This window comes from Hyla sarda, chromosome 1 (assembly GCF_029499605.1).
Source record: "Hyla sarda isolate aHylSar1 chromosome 1, aHylSar1.hap1, whole genome shotgun sequence".
In the NCBI taxonomy this organism is placed as follows: Eukaryota; Metazoa; Chordata; class Amphibia; order Anura; family Hylidae; genus Hyla; species Hyla sarda.
This window is the reverse complement of record NC_079189.1, coordinates 347,115,563-347,134,008: the sequence shown is the minus strand read 5'-3', so window position 1 is coordinate 347,134,008 and position 18,446 is coordinate 347,115,563.

Here is an 18,446-nt window from a genome sequence, read left to right as displayed (position 1 = left end):
AAATGAAAGTGCAAAAATGGAAAAACCCTGAGTCCCCAAGGGGTTAAATTGCCTCACACAAATAATAATTTTGTGGGTTTGCCGTACATTTTATGGTAAAATGAGAGGTATCATTACAAAGTACAATTGGTTGCGCAAAAAATAAGCCCTGATAAGGGTCTGTGGATGGAGTAAAAAAGAGTAAAAAAAATGTAAACGCAAAAATAAAGTTGATCTGGTCCTTAAAGGGGTACTAGGCCCCAAGATATCTTATCCCCTATCCTTTGGATAGGGGATAAGGTGTCTGATCATGGGGTCCCACCGCTGGGGACCCCTGTGATCTCCCTGCTGCACCCAGCGTTCATTTAGAGCATAAGGTGCATCCCCGGAGACTCGTGACATCACAGTCATGCCCTCTCAATGCAAGTCTATGGAAGGTGGTGTGATGGCTTGGCCCTGATGTCACAATCCTCCTCCCCGCATCGCCAGCCTAGGGTGCCGCAGCCGAGATTGGGGGGTCCCCAGCGGCGGGACCCCCGCAATCAGACATCTTACCCTTGGATAGGGGATAATATCCGCCAAAATAATGATGCTTTCTTTTTGTGAAATGGCTATTTACTGTTGGAGTTCCTTCCCTCAAACTACAAGTACCATGATCACTTGTTTGTAAGTGTGAGGTCACTTTTCTTCCTCCCACACATTAGTCTTTCATGCTTGCAGTGATTGAAACTACTATACACTGCAGCCCTGAGGAGAATCTCCCTCCTATGCAGCAGTTGCTCCACCGACTGAAGCACAAATAAGCTCCCTTTTTTTAACATCACTGCAACCTGGGAAATGCTGAGACAGCACTCATTTTGTAAAAAATAAACATTGGGGCAAAGATCACATAAGAATTTCAAGACCAGCCAACAAACAAAGGTACAGACACTATGTAATAAAATACACATACTTAACAGCCCCTGTGGGACAGTCAAATTAAAAAGAATCCTGGAATACCCCTAATGTAATGTTTGGAAGAACAATGATAAGAGAGGTAGATGTGACAGATTTTTTTTAACCCCTTAACAACCACAGACGTAAATGTACATTCTGGTTTGGCGGTACTTTGCGCACCAGGATGTACATTTACATCCTGTGTATGACCGTGAGCATCGGAACGGTGCTCGCTTCATACACGGCAGTTGTATGTCTGTCATTAACCCCTCAGATGCCGTGATTAGTACAAATCATGGCATCTGTGGCAATGCGCATGTTAAAATAAATGATCGGATCGCCCGCGGGGATCTGAACATCTGTAATGGCAGACAGAGGTCCCCTCAACTGCCTCCGTCTGTCTTCCGGCATCTCCTGCTCTGGTCTGAGATCGAGCAGACCAGATTAGAAGATAGCCGATAATAATATTGATCAGTGTTATGTCCTATGGGGACATAAAAAGTGTTAATAAAAAGTAAAAAAAAAAAATCCCCTCATGCAATAAAGTTGAAAATGGTCTGTTTTTCCCATTTTACCCCCAAAAAGTGTAAAAACATTTTTTATAAATATATTTGGTATCACCACATGCGTAAATGTCCAAACTATCAAAATATAATGTTAATGATCCCGTAAGGTGAACAGCATAAAAGTAAAAAATAAAAAAGTCCAAAAATGCATCTTTTTTGACAAATTTTATTCCCCCAAAAAATGAAGAAAAAATTATCTAAAAGTTTTATAAATGCAAATGTGGCATCAATAAAAAGTACAAATGATGGCGCAAAAAATGAGTCCTCATACCGCCCTATATATGGAAAAATGAAAAAGGTATAAGTGGTCAAAATAGGACAATTTTAGATTACTGATTTTGTACTAAAAGTTTTAGATTTTTTTTAAGCGGAATAAAAATATAAAAGTATCTAGCCATGGGTATCATTTTAATCATATTGACCCACAGAAAAAAGATCACATGTAATTTTTACTGTAAAGTGTACAGTGTGCAAACGAAAGCCTCCAAAATGTGCACAATTGTGATTTTCATTTAAATGTCCTGCCGTACATTTTATGGTAAAATTAAGGTTTTATTACAAAGTACAATTGGTCACGCAAAAAACAAGCCCTAATATAGGTCTGTAGATGTAAATATCAAATAGTTATTGATTTTAGAAGGTGAGAAGGAAAAAACGAAAACGCAAAAACAAAATTGGCCTGGTCCTTAAGGTCAAAATGGGCTTAGTCCTTAAGGGGTTAAATAAGATCTCCTCTAATTATTCTGGGCCTATTCACTTCTATCACCATACCTTTTAGTGGAATGGGCTCCCCATCAAGTTTTATTCCATACATGCCTTTGCTACTGGGGCATCTTTTGTGTGAGAAATATTGCCCAGATGTTAGTTGCATAACTGGCACTGATAAACTACAGCCGACATTTTACAGTTAGTATAGTCACATATTTTATACATAAGACCAGTGACCACTTCTGAAGGTCTTGTTCCTATCAATAAATAGGTATACTATGCAGTCTTCACTCTACTTTAATGTACCCTAATATGTTTTTTAACATTTTTGATGAACCCAATCTTTGATGTGATTTGTATATCACTGTTCTTACATGCACAGGTTCTGATGCACACCTCAATACGCTGATTGTCCTGGCTAAAAAGAGAAGGATTGAGAAATACTAATTTAGGTGTATCCTGTTACCTAGCCCCTATCAACCTAGAGATATTACAAGTGACCATTGTTTTTTCAATGGTTGATATGTGTTGATTTTATTTTCTTTTGATAATTTTCTTTTACAAACTTACTTTGGGTCTTTGTTTTCTTAAAGGGGAACTCCCACACGGAACATATTATCCCCTGTCCACAGGATCCCATGGATAGGGGATAAGTGTATATCCTGCCTGGCATCCCGGCTCTCTCTAAGCACAAAGTGACCTCCGTTTAATGTATGGATTACTGTGGATCATGGCAAGAAGCGGTGGCCGACACGCCGACACACCGCCCCTCCATGTATCTCTATGGGAGAGCCAGAGACACTGTATCTCCAGCTCTCCAATAGCGATACATGGAGGGGCCTGTAAGCCAGATGTTCTATACCGGACTTCCCCTTTAATCTGATAATGGCAATTCAGCTGGACAGTCAATGGACCTTCATCTGCCAGTAACTTTTCTCTGGCAGAGCTGAATATGGCATATCTACTACTATATATGCTTCCCTCAGTGAGGGCAGTATAATTAAGATTATGTGTTCCCATTAAGAAATTGATCATTACATTGACAGATGCCAATTTATTAGGCAAAGTAAATATGCCATTTGTATCATAAAAGAAATAACAAAATCATTAACATTTTTAATAATGATTATATAGTAGAGTGAAGAAGACACAGGTGGTAAGCATTTAGATATGAATTAACAGCAAACCAAAACTACATGTAAAAGTAATTTTTCTTCTACTCTAGGGAATAAGAATGATAGACAGTCCAATACTGATGAATGGAAAAAAGGAGAGACTTACATGACTTTCACCTTTGCATGAAGACTTATAATTGTCCCCCAATAACCTTGCAGTACAGCCTTATATCACACACAATACAGAGGGACATTGATGCAGAAATTTAGTCGGACAAACTACAGGAATTATTTATAATACAGAACAATATTTCCAAAAGAAAATCACAGCCGTCACGCCTTCTATAGACTTGCATTGAGGGAGCAGGGCGTGACGTCATGAGGGGGCGAGGTGATGACTTCACAAACTCCCGGTGCCGACTCCAGCGTTCAAAACGCTTTAAGTCCATTTTTCAATCAAAGCTTCTGACAATAAAGTCACTATTGATAAAAAATACAAATTAAAAAAAAAGACTATAGTTTACATAGTGGAGATTTCACAATATTCATAAACCATTGACTCAACAGGAAGACAAAAGGATACCCTGGCACCTGAGGGAACTCAGATGCCCCTCAAATGCTCCCCCCTCCCCCCCCCCCCCCCCACACATACACACATAAAAATAATATTAAAACTAAGATATCGTAGGTAGGAAACTTTCTCACAGATTTTGCATTAGGGCCAAAAAGCTTCGAGGAAGATAAGTCTAGCAGTAATGGAAAAAATTGTAAACACAGCTAAACTATTATTTATTTAATTATGTATGCATGTAGCATGCAGAATATCATAAAACTATTCCATCAAATATGTAAAAAGATATAAATACAGTTTTATCATCATTATCATCAATAAGTGGTGTTTATAATATATAATTAACTATTTATTTGCAACTGGCCCTACATTAGTAACATTCTAATATATTACTAATAATGTACGTAATTAATAATGTACGGAATAATGTACACACTTATTTGTAAATAGATGAATAATTGATATTTATGTGAAATGTATGTGTTTTTTTATTCATGCAAAAACTATGGTTTTGAACAATTATGGTAAAAGGCAACTTATCTTTCATGTGTTTTTTGTAGCATTTGTAAAATTAACTTTTTGAATTTTTATTAATTTATTATTGTTTACTATTATGTTGCTTTACTTAAAATTATTCAGGTCAGGCTCCTTTTTTACATAATAACATGCCATCTAGTGGACAACTAAGTGAAATAACGGTTGTCTGTGTTAAAAAAAAAAAAAGGATAATTCATACAGAATACAATGCAATACAGACAGCACGAAGAATATTTTCACATTCTATAGTAAAAAGTAATCATATTATTAGGTATTAATAGTTAAATGATAGATCCTAGAGAAAGATGCTGGATTGCACTAATAGCTGCACAGGGAAAAAATTGCACAGGGAAAAAATATTTGCAGAGATAGTGATATAGTGCAAATAAAATAATGGTAATGGTAAGAAAAGTAATATAATGATGACCCCCCCCCCTCACCCCCTTCAGATATTTCCTTTTATTTCAGAATTCTTAAACAAAATAATATCTCATCCATAAGCTTCTTGCATATGGCCTTATGTAGTAATTCTGTAATTTGTATTTCATTTTATAAAAATACATTTCCAAAATGATCCAACTCTTATGTCTTGAATAGGTCTCTAAATTCATGCTACTGTTTCTGAGTTCGATTCTGGAATACACAGATTAAACATTTGTTTTTCTTTAATATCCTTTAAAGGGTAGCTCCCATCATCCTATTTTGTTTTTTGCTAGCGCGTTCCCCCCCCCCCCCCCCCGCTACAGCACTAGCCCGTTCCCTCCTCCCCCCCCGCCCCGCATACCCCGTTCCCTCATTACACTTGCAGTTACTGCAGAGTTCGGCAGCGGGCTTGCAGGGACAGCGGCGGCAACGAGGCGGCGGCGGCGATGTGCGGGAGGAGTGGCCTCCCAGCCAGTGGCCGGGGAGCCAATGCGCTCGCTCCCACCTGTCTGATTGACAGGCAGGGAGCGAGTGCAGCCTAACTGAAAAAGGACCGATTGCCACTCCAAAATCAGTCCTTTTTCAGTGGCCGGTTTTTAAATGTAAATTAAACCTTTTTAATGAAAAATAAATAAATAAAAGTATATTAGAGATATGTTGTAGTACATAAGTACTACAACATATCAAAAAATAAAGTTGGTGACAGTGCCCATTTAAATTATGAGCAATGTAATGTGTGGGGTATAGGTAGATGGGTCTAGATGGGGTTCCCTACTGGCTTCCACCATCCTGCTAATTGTGGTTTAGGTTTCTTCATATATTCTGATTCTGTATGAAGACATTTGACAATAACAGGGAGCATAGGGTTCCTTTTAAGATGCATCTGGTATGCAGTATACTGGTTGTAGACTTGGGAAAGATGATCACTTGCACTGGTTGTGTACTGTATATACTCGAGTATAAGCCGAGTTTTTCAGCACGATTTTTCGTGCTGAAAACACCCCCCTTGGCTCATACTCGAGTGAACTCTCCGCCCTCAGTGGTCTTCAACCTGCGGACCTCCAGATGTTTCAAAACTACAACTCCCAGCAAACCCGGGCAGCCATCGGCTGTCCAGGCTTGCTGGGAGTTGTAGTTTTGAAACCTCTGGAGGTCCGCAGGTTGAAGACCACTGCGGCCTTTGACATCATCCAGCCCCCCCCCCCTTTAGTTTTGTATTCACCTCCGCTCGGCGGGACGTTAGGGTGCGCTGGTCCGGTGCTGCAGGACTGTCCGGTGGGGAGGTCGTCCGGTGGGATAGTGGTTCCGGGCTGCCATCTTCACCGGGGGGGGGGCCTCTTCTCCGCGCTTCGGGCCCGACCTGGGAATAGTCACATTGCTTGACGACGACGCAGAGGGACGTTCATTACCAACGTCCCTCTGCGTCGTCGTCAAGGCAACGCCTCTATTCCGGGACCGAAGTGTGGAGAAGAGGCCCCCCCGGTGAAGATGGCAGCCCGGAACCACTATCCCACTGGACGACCTCCCCACCAGACAGTCCTGCAGCACCGAACCAGCGCACCCTAACGTCCCGCCGAGCGGAGGTGAGTACAAAACTAAAGGGGATGAGAGGGGGGGGGGGGCTGGATGATGTCGAAAGCCGGAGTGGTCTTCAACCTGCGGACCTCCAGAGGTTTCAAAACTACAACTCCGAGCAAGCCCGGACAGCCGATGGTTGCCCCGGCTTGCTGGGAGTTGTAGTTTTGAAACATCTGGAGGTCCGCAGGTTGAAGACCACTGTATCAGACATTGACAAGCGGTGATGATGAAGGTGGGGGGGTGGCTGATGACGTGGTGATGATGACAAGCGGATGATGAAGGGTGGTGTGGGATGATGACAAGGGGATGATGAAGGGGGGGTGGGATTATGACAAGGGGATGATGAAGGGGGGGTGTGGGATGATGACAGGGGGATGATGAAGGGGGGTGTGGGATGATGACAAGGGGATGATGAAGGGGGTGTGTGGGATGATGACAAGGGGATGATGAAGGGGGGTGTGGGATGATGACAAGGGGATGATGAAGGGGGGGGTGGGATGATGACAAGGGGATGATGAAGGGGGGGGGTGTGGGATGATGACAAGGGGATGATGAAGGGGGGTGTGGGATGATGACAAGGGGATGATGACAGGCGGTGATTATGAAGGGGGGATGATGACAGGGTGATGATGATGAGGGTATTAATGACGGGGGTCTGGATGATGATGGGGGGATGATGTATTTCCCACCCTAGGCTTATACTCGAGTCAATAACTTTTCCTGGGATTTTGGGGTGAAATTCGGGGCCTCGGCTTATATTCGGGTCGGCTTATACTCGAGTATATACGGTATGTAAGACAATTTATCCGCATATAAACTATCAATCATGTGATAAACCCTCAAGGCTTTCTGCTATACCAATAGAAATAACACAGATATCTTGTTACTACCAAAGTTCCATGTATAAAACTCTGTATTACAGCAAAGATATACCAGGTCACACTCCATACACAGTATAATATAGCCTACACAAAGAGAGGAACAAATAGTAAAACATGTAATAAATAGGAAATTCATAAATAGCAGAGAGTGTACACATATAAAGACCAGTTATATGCTGTCTGTACCACAGGCAGCAAAAAACACTGTCAGGCTCTTTGTGTACAGTGCTGTTAGTCAAAAACACTTTAGTATTTAAATAAAATACTAGTTATAAAGCTGGTGGTCCATAGTTAGATAGTTACATAGTACGGTTTGAAAATAGACAGATGTCTATCAAGTTCAACCAAGGAGGTGAAGGGAAGGGGTATGGGTGAATGAAGGGGAGGGGATTCTATATTTTTGCATACGTTTCTCCCTATCTCACAAGTTCTGATTAAAAAGTCTCTTCCTATATCTGTTTAGTGAGAGACCGATCAATGAAGGGCAAGAATATTTGAAGGGGAAAACCCCAGTAACTTGGAGCCCCATTCCTGAAAGGCTTTATAATTATGATTTCTCTGAAACACTGAAGAGTATCAAAGTGAACCATCTCTACAGAGGATGCATGTCAGTATTTCATGCTGCCCATTGTTCAAACATCATGAAACTTGGCACAGAGAATCTTTTTAAGTGTAGTGTTCAATACCAGTTATGGCAACCACATGTAATCTTAACTACATGGGAAATATTGTATTAAAGGAAAACTGTCACATATTTTCTCCCACACTATCCACAGGTATTGAGATGCTGATTAAAACGAGCCCTACCTTGGTCTGATCCGCGCCGCCGTTCGCCCGCAATTGTAGTTCTAATCTCTGTGTATATCCTACTGTAACTGGCAAAGGCGGGGCTTCTGCGGACTAACGGACACTGACGTCAGTGCCGCTCATGAATATTCATCCCTCCCTCTGGTTAGGAGCGGCGAAGAGAGGGAGAACAGGAGGGATGATTATTCATGAGCGGCGCTGACGTCAGTGTCCGTTAGCCCGCAGAAGCCCCGCCTTTTCCAGTTACAGCAGGATATACACAGAGATTAAAACTACAATTGCGTGTGAACTGCGGCGCAGATCAGACAAGGTAGGGCTCGTTTTAATCAGTGTCTCCCGCACTATCCACCAATACCTGTGGATAGTGCGGTAGAAAATATGTGACAGTTTTCCTTTAAAGAGGGCCACTCACATGACACCAACTCTGACACATCTAAGTGACAACCTGTGTAAGTGAAGTCATCTGGATCCATATAAATATCCCAATCTGTGTAGTCTATGTAAATTTTGAATTGCAAACTGTGTAGTTTGTGATGCTATATACTATACTGTTTTTACACAACTCCCACAGCATAAAACTAATGTACTACAAATAAACTACAAATATAATACAAATTATGTAGTAGAATAGTACGATTACATAAAAAAAATAGAGTGTGTGTTGTGCAGTGTATCTTTCAAAGTGTTTCTGGATAGGTTTTAATTTCTCAACATTAACGTCCTCTTTTTTTTTTTAGCTATACAGTGACCCCCCGACCTACGATGGCCCCATCATATGATCAAATCGACATACGGTGGCCTCTCAGAGGCCATCGCATGTCGATGTAAGCATCGACATACAATACTTTTTTATGTCGGGGCCATCGCATTAAGTGCTATCCGCCAGTGCAAAATGCTTAAGCTGCTGCCGGATAGCAGCTTAATGTTCCCCGTGTGGTGCGGTAAGTATTACTTACCCCTCCACGATGCTCCGGGGTTCCCTCCGGGTCCAGCACTGGTCTTCCGGTGTCTTCTTGGCCCTCTCCGATGACGTCAATATGCTGCTGCGCACGTCATCCAATAGGAATGGCGTACGCAGTGGCGTAATGACGTCGCTACGCAGGCCCAGTAAGGCCTTGCGGAAGACAGCAGAGGACCGGAGAAGACAGCGGAGGACCGGAGAAGACAGCGGAGAGCCCATCGGAGGCCCGGGGTCACCATCGGGAGCGGCGGGGACAGGTGAGAACAGCTTCCTATACTTTACATTGCACGAATCCCTCAACATACGATGGATTCGACAAACGATGGCTCGTTTGGAACGAATTACCATCGTATGTTGAGGGACCACTGTATCTTTGTTTTCAACATGCTTCCTTACTTTTGGCTTCCTTATGGTCGGAACAACAAAGATTTTGTTTATTCAGACTGGTCAAAGTGCCTGTACTGACCCCCATCCACCACTAAAACACCTACAATGGGCACATAAGCACTAGAACTAAATGATAGAGTAACTATAGAAGGTGTGCAGAATTTAGGTGAAAAAATAGATAGCACCAGAAAGTCAACAGAGGCAATCTGATATTCTGGGAAATTACATGCTTAGAAACTCCTGATCCTGGCATTACACTTACCCATACATAGCAAAGGCAACCTTGACAAGGCTTCCTTCATCAATTGATCTATGCTCAAGTTTTTATGCTCAAGTGACCAATGTAGTATAAAGACTATGTGCCACCTTACAAGTTTGGCTTTGGCTCACTCCTAAGAGAATTTAATAAGTGACCCCCTGCTTTTCACCTTTTAGCCCCTCTACAAAGTTCTGGATTTTAACACTGTGCGCTGCGCAAATGAAAGTATTAAGTTTACAAGCCTGCATTACCACACATGCACCATATGCATATCCCAATATACTTTTAGCTTCCAAGACACTTTGTCTTAGCAGTGGTTACTAATTCACAGTGTGCCACAAGTCTAGATTTGGCCCATAAAAAGTCCCATATGCCTTATAAAGTCACACAACTACACTAAGTCAAAGATGGTTTACCAAAAAGGCTTTCAAAATCATTTCTTACATCTGTTACCAACAAATAATCATGGTTTTGGTAATGTTTGTTAATGCCTTTCTGTTTTTTAAACTTTGTCATGAGGGCCTATATGTGTATCCAATATTTTTAACTTTGTTGCTTAACAACATATGTTCTAATTAAATGAGGAATCTATTGTCATTCCCTTTGCATTAACAAAGATTTTGGGTAGCATGTTGTAACACACTCTTTACCCAAATATACATTTTTTTTATGTAGCTGGTGCAGCTTAAAAGAGTACTCCAGGACAGGGGTTTTTAAAACAAAATTTCCATTGTGTCAGGTCTAAAAAAAAAAAATCTACTCACCTCCTGCCGCTCCCTCCTGCTGTGACCAGTTCCTGAGGTAGACTGTTAAATTCATAAATTCACAGTTCTTATAGTAAAGAAGGCTTGTTGCCCGTTGAGACTAAACCTGAGTGCCCACTCATCTTTTAAGGTGATTTTACCTGGAAAAGTCTTTCCCCATATTTTTTTGTATGGGTCATTTATATACCTTGATCATATCCCCCTTAACCCTTTAAAGACTACGAGCGTAAACGTACGCTCGTGGACGGCTACCGTTATATGAAGCGTGCTCAGGAGCTGAGCGAGCTTCATACCCGGCAGGTCCTGGTTGCTATCAGCAGCCAGGACCCGTGGCTTATCCTGGACATCACCGATCAGGCTGATGTCCAGTATTAACCCTTTAGACACCATGATCAAAGTTGACCACGGTGTCTAAAAAGGGAGAAAATTGTTGCCAGTCAGCTCAGTGGGCTGTTCAGGACCGCCGTGGGGAAATTGCTGTGTCCCGAATAACTGAGAGGACAACGGGAGGCTTCCTACATTGTCTCCCGCGGTCCGATCGTCACTCTGCTGCTCCGTGCCTAAGATCCAAGTTTTAAAAACAGTTAATAAATGTGATTTAACCCCTTCCCTAATAAAAGTTTGAATCACCCCCCTTTTCCCATAAAAAAAAATGTAAATAAAAATAAACATATGTGGTATCACCACATGCGTAAATGTCCGAACTATGAAAATATTATGTTAAATAAACCGATTAATAATTTAAATAAATAGATTCCAAAGTCCAAAATTGCGTATTTTTGGTCACTTGGTATACCTTAAAAAAATGTATAAAAGGCGATTGAAAAGTCCCATCAAAACAAACATGATACCGATAAAAACTTCAGATCATGGCACAAAAAATGAGCCATATATCCCCGTGTACGAAAAAATAAAAAAGTTATAGGGGTCAGAAGATGACAATTTTACACATAATAATTTTGGGGCATGTAGTTATAATTTTTTTAAAGTAGTAAAATAAAATTAAACCTATATAAATTAGGTATCATTGTAACCGTATGTACCTACAGAATAAAGATATGGTGTCATTTTTACTGAAAAGTGTACTGCATAGAATCAGAAGCCCCCAAAGTTTTTTTCAATTTTGCCCCACAAATATCTTTTTTTCTGGTTTCGCTGTAAATTTTGTGGTGAAATGATTGATGTCATTATGAAGTACAATTGGTGGCGCAAAAAATAAGCCTTCAAATGGGTTTTTAAATTTTTAAAAGGTGACGAGGAAAAAACAAAAAAGTGCAAAAACTGAAAAACCCTGCATCCTTAAGGGGTTAAACATCTCTTCTAAAGACAAAAGAAGTTCTTTTAATCTTTTCTCATAGTTAAGATTTCCCATGCCCCTTATTAATTTAGTTGCACATCTCTGTACCCTTTCCAGCTCTATAACATCCCTTTTAGGAACTGGTGCCCACAACTGAACAGCATATTCCAAGTAATGCTGTACCAATGATTTATAGAGGGGACAGTATTATGTCCCTGTCCCGTAAGTCCATGCCTCTTTTGATACATGACAATTTCCTGCTAGCCTTAGGGGCAGCTGCCTGACATTGCATGCTATTCTGTAGTCTATGTTCTACAACTACACCCAGATCCTCCTCTGCCATTGACTCTACCAGTTTTACTCCACCCAAGACATATGTTGCATGCAGGTTAATAGTACCCAGATGCATAACGTTACATTTGTCCACATTGAATCTCATTTGCCAAAGAGATGCCCAGATGCTGCCCAAGTCGGCTTTTAACGTCTTCCATAGACTGTATCGTGCTACAAAGCTTAGTGTCATCTGCAAAGATAGAAACAGAGCTATTAATTCCATCATCTATATAATTAATAAATAAGTTAAACAAAAGAGGGCCCATTACTAAACTCTAGGGTACACCACTAATAACTGGAGATCAATCAGTGTATGACTCATTGACCACGAATCTCTGGGTACAGTCCTTAAAGGGAACCAATCATCACATTTTACCCCCTGTAACTATTAAAAACACGTCCTAGAGCATGTAACCATTGTTCCTACCATGTTTCTGTAGTGCATGGCAATGAATGAAAAGCTCCGAAAATCAACTTATAAAATGTCCCGCGCTGTATGTTAATTTCTGTAAGTAGTCACTTGGGCGGTGCTGCATTCCTATTTAGTCACCGTGGCCAGAGCTGAAATCACGCCCCTCCCGTCCTAAACACGCCTACATGGGCGTGATTAACAGCCCGGCCGCAGTGGAATCAGCCTCGTCTCTCCTGTCAGCTCGTGCAGGGAAAGGAGCGCGTGAGTCTGCAGACTGCTGGAGTGCCGCTGGGTCCTAGTGCCAGCCGGATACATACACTCTCCTGTTGTCAGTGAAGAGATCAGAGCAGAACATCTAGAGATCAGAGAGGGACACATAGGACATATTGTACTTCAATCCTCCTGTCCACCTGTCTTCTTGGGTAGATTACTAAATGATAGTTAGGTGTATGTATTAAATTATGTTATACACTGAAAAGAGTGGTGGTGGGGGGGGGAATCTGATGATCACTAGTGCTGATAATCAATGAAGGGGGGGGGGCAGAGATGGAGGGATTAGGGGATTAGTGGGAGTACTAGTTATCCACTGGGGGAGGGGGGGCAGTTTTATGGATTTATTGTTCCATAAAACTACAACTCCCAGCATGTCCAAAAAGCCAAAGTCATGCACGCTGAGAGTTGTAGTTTTGCCACAGCTGGAGACACACTGGTTGGGAAACACTGGCTTATCTTATTAGGTAGCGTCACTCAGTCAGGGTCACTATGTTATAGAAGTTGCAATACTAAAACTCCCAGCATGCCCGGAAAGCCAAAGCTTGTCCGGGCATGCTGGGAGTTGTAGTTGAGCAACTTCTATAACATAGCAACCCTGACTGAATGACGCTACCTAATGAGATAAGCCAGTGTTTCCCAACCAGTGTGTCTCCAGCTGTTGCAAAACTACAACTCTCAGCGTGCACGGACAACCTTTGTAGCTTTGTAGCAAAATGTAGGCATACCTGTTGGAATACACTGGTATGTTACCCATTGGTTCACAATTAGTGTGCCTCCAGCTGTTGCAAAAGTACAACTCTCTGCATGCACAGACAGACTTTGGCTCTCTGGACATGCTGGGAATTGTAATTATGTTATACCCCCACACTCCCTTTTCAGTGTATAACATAATTTAATACATACACCTAACATTTAGTAATCTACGTAAGAAGACAGGAGGATCGAAGTACAATATGTCCTATGTGTCCCTCGCCGATCTCTAGATGTTATGCTCTCCACTGACAGCAGGAGAGTGTATGTATCCGGCTGGCACTAGGACCCAGCGGCACTCCAGCAGTCTGCAGACTCACGCGCTCCTTTCCCTGCACGAGCTGACAGGAGAGACGAGGCTGATTCTTCTGCGGCCAGGCTGTTAATCACACCCATGTAGGCGTGTTTAGGACGGGAGGGGCGTGATTTCAGCTCTGGCCACGGTGACTAAATAGGAATGCAGCACCGCCCAAGTGACTACTTACAGAAATTAACATACAGCGCGGGACATTTTATAAGTTGATTTTCGGAGCTTTTCATTCATTGCCATGCACTACAGAAACATGGTAGGAACAATGGTTACATGCTCTAGGACGTGTTTATAATAGTTACAGGGGGTAAAATGTGATGATTGGTTCCCTTTAAGCCAGTTTTACACACAGTTACAAACCAAAATATTTAAACCTAAAGACCTTAATTTACCTTTCAGACATCTATGAGGTCAAACACCTGTGCAAAATCAATAAATACTAAATCCGCAGCAAACCCTCTTTCAAGGCTTCTGCTCACATTTCATAAAAGCAAATTAGGTTGGTTTGACAACTTCTATCTTTAGTAAACTCATGCTGGCTATTACTAAGATCATTACCCCCTATGTATTCCTGTATGTAGTCCCTTATGAACCCTCAAACTATTTTCCCACAATGGATGTTAAGCTTACTGGTCTATAGTTACCTGGGGAAGACTATAGCCATTTTTTTTTTTAAATTGGTACCACACTTTAATGATTTAACCAATCTGAGCATCAGAAACCAATCCAGTACCTCATAACATTGTATCCAAATGCACAATAGACAGATAGGACAGAGAAAAATGAAACGGGACCAAGAGGTGGTGAGATACAGCATAAATTGCTGGATTGTGAAGTGTTCTGGCAATTCACATTAAGCATTAGGATGTCTAATGGACTTGCCATAAATGAGGAGTTTTTATTTAATGATTAAGTCTCATTGATAGCTTTATTGGCATTCATGTTCCAAAGATTTTTTCCACCTTTCTTCCACTAATGTCATGACTGTCATTATTTCGTATTATGTCTATCTCTGTAGTGACATCTTACAATCAGATACATTGCAAATCTATATTTCATATTTATTACATCATTTAGGCTGCTAAAGATATTACTTACGTTTGGGGATTGCTTAATTACGTTTGTGGATTGCTTATACATGCACTGCTCCAAATAATAAAGGGAACACTAAGGCTAGGTTTCCACTTGGTTTTTTTTGTACACCTAAAAAAACGCCAGCAAAAACGCCAGAAAAACTGCCACAGGTTTTTCCTGAGTTTTGGCAGTTTTTCTGGCATTTTTTCTGGCGTTTTCCCTGGTGTGTGGAAACAGCCAAATTTGTCCCCTGTTGCAGTTTTCTCACTGCCTTCTGGGTACCACTCTGTGGGTCGGATGCTGAGCGCCCGGTCCACAGAGTGTATGGAGATGAGGAGAGATGTACAGCATCACTACTCACCTCCCCGGCTGTATAGTATACAGGGGGGCAGAGTGTACCCATATATGCTATACAGGAGCCCGGAATCCTGTCACCAGACTGACAGGACTCCCTGCTCCTATAGCCCCTTTGGGCGGTATACAGTATATACAGCTATCTATAGATAGCTGTATATAGTGTATACAGAACAGGAGGTCCACTTACCTCCCTCGTTTCTGTCACTGCCGGTCCGTGTAGCTCCGCCCCCTAGTAATGACGTCATTAGGGGCGGAGCTACATACATATTCAGGCTAGTCTGAAGCTCTGTTCACATTGTCCGTTTTGGATAATGGGAACAGACCCTTCTGCCAGTGTCTACCCAGACAGGGAGACTCCAGCTGTTGCTAAACTACAACTCCCAGCATGCCCAGACAGCCAAAGTGGTAATTTTTTTTTCCAATGTGTTGTGTTTTCTTTTTTTTTTTTGAATATTCAGGCTTAGTTATGGAGGCTGTCTAATAGACAGAATCCATGACTAAGCCGGGGCTTAGCGTTAGCCCAAAAAACAGCTAGCGCTAACCCCCAATTATTACCCCGGTACCCACCGCCACAGGGGTGCCGGGAAGAGCCGGTACCAACAGGCCCGGAGCGTCAAAAATGGTGCTCCTGGGCCTACGCGGTAACAGGCTGGCGTTATTTAGGCTGGGGAGGGCCAGTAACAATGGTCCTCGCCCACCCTGGTAACGCCAGGCTGTTGCTGTTTTGTTGGTATCGTGCTGATACTGAATATACAGGGAACCCTATGCGGTTTTTTTTCATAAATAAATAAAAAAAAAAAAAAAAACGCATAGGGTTCCCCCTATTTTCAGTATCAGCCAGATACCAACCAAGCAGCAACAGCCTGACGTTACCAGGGTGGGCGAGGACCATTGTTACTGGCCCTCCCCAGCCTAAATAACGCCAGCCTGTTACCGCCTAGGCCCAGGAGCACCATTTTTGACGCTCCGGGCCTGTTGGTACCGGCTCTTCCTGGCACCCCTGTGGGGGTGGGTACCGGGGTAATAATTGGGGGTTAGCGCTAGCTGTTTTTGGGGCTAACGCTAAGCCCCGGCTTAGTCATGGATTCTGTCTATTAGACAGCCTCCATAACTAAGCCTGAATATAAAATAAAAAAAGAAAACACAACACATTGGAAAAAAAAATATTTTAAAAAACACTCCCCCACAGCCCTCGTTAACCATTTTATTAAAATATAAAAAAATCCTGTTCATCCGTCGTAATCCATCGAATCCGTTGTAATCCTCTGCATATACGGATCTGAAACGAGAAGAAAAAAAACACAAAAAAAATAGGTTAGGACATTTTTTTTGCTCTCTGCAGGTGAGAACACCCATAATGCAATGTCTACCTAAACAGTGAGCCTCCAATTGGTGCAAAACTACAACTCCCAGCATGCCCAGACAGCCTTTAGCTGTCTGGGCATGCTGGGAGTTGTAGTTTAGCAACAGCTGGAGTCTCCCTATCTGGGTAGACACTGCCAGAAGGGTCTGTTCCCATTATCCAATATGGACAATGTTAACAGAGCCTTATACCCTTGCCAGCCTGGATCGCGTCTGTAGCTCCGCCCCTAATGACGTCATAACTAGGGGGTGGAGCTACGCGGACCCGCGGGGACTGGATGGAGGTAAGGGGACTTCTCCATCTTCTGTATACACTATATACAGCTATCTATAGATAGCTGTATATAGTGTATACCGCCCAAAGGGTTAACCTACACTGTCTAGCAGTGTAAGTTAACTCTTTCCTTGCTGGGCTGGTGCATAGCGCACAGCTCAGCAAGGGGTTAAGTGAGCCAGCAATGTGTATACTGTATACACATTGCTGGCTCACTGTAAGTTCTTGCTGTGCAGTAGGTATACGATGTATATCTTACTGCTCAGGATCAGCTGATCTCCCAGCTCTGTAGCCTTGAGAACAGCTGATCCCGACAGTCACTTTGATCACAGCGGGTGTCAGGAGAAATGACATCCCTGGGATCTGTCCCTTACTGCAGGTACTAATACTCCCAACATGGAGCACACTCTGCTCCATGCTGGGAGCTGTAGTACCTGCATTAATAGACAGATCGCAGCCAGTGTCACTTCTCCTGACACCCATTGCGATCCTCCTGTAAAATGTATAGATGCAGCAGCCGATGGTCCCCTGCACAGCCGTATATACACACATATTCCTATTTCCCACAGAGTTGTGATTGGCTGGAACCATCTGACCAATCACAGCTCTCTGCGGGAAATATGAATATGTGTATATATACGTGAGTGCAGGGGACCATAGAAGAGCGGCCGCCGCATCTATACATTATACAAGAGGATCGCAAGGGACCCCAGCGATCTTTCAATTAGTACAGGTAACTACTACTCCCATCATGGAACAGTGTGTTCCATGCTGGGAGTAGTAGTACTACCTAAAAAATGTAAAAAAAAAAGTGAAACACACACACACACTACATTTTTATTATTGTCGGCTACATTTTTAGTGCCCTACCCGCGCACATAAATTGATCCCTGTTTAAAAATTAATAAAAATTTTGTTATAAAAAAAGATATATTTCGTTAAATACAATTTTTTCCATCACTACTGTATCTTTTTTATTATTATTTTTTAATGGTACCCTACTAAATTTTAATAAAAAAGGTATCTCTAACACTTTTTTGGATCGCTAAAGTCCAAAAGAGAATAAAAACTGCCTGAAAAAACACCAAATTTAAAACCCACATGGTGTTTTTCTTGGCGTTTTTTCACTTCCATAGACTTCTATGGGAGAAAAACGCCAAGATTTTCCCGAAAAAACGCCAAAGTCTTGACAAGAGGTCGTTTTTTAAAAACTGCCAAGGAGCCCAAAAACGCCAAAAGGGTTAAAAAAAACGCCAAACTGAAAAACGCCAAGTGGATTTGGCATTTTGCAGTTTACTATTGACTTGCAGCTAACATCTGGCCGCAGCATTTTTTCACAAAAAAAACGCCATGCGGCAGAATGGGCGTTTTTATTGGCGTTTTTGTAAAAAAAAAAAAACAAGTGGAAACCTAGCCTAAAGGGAATACTTTTGTCTTTACATAGTTGTATGTGCTGACAACAAAATCACACAAAAATGATCAATGGAAATCAAATTTATCAACCCATAGAGGTCTGGATATGGAGTCTAGGT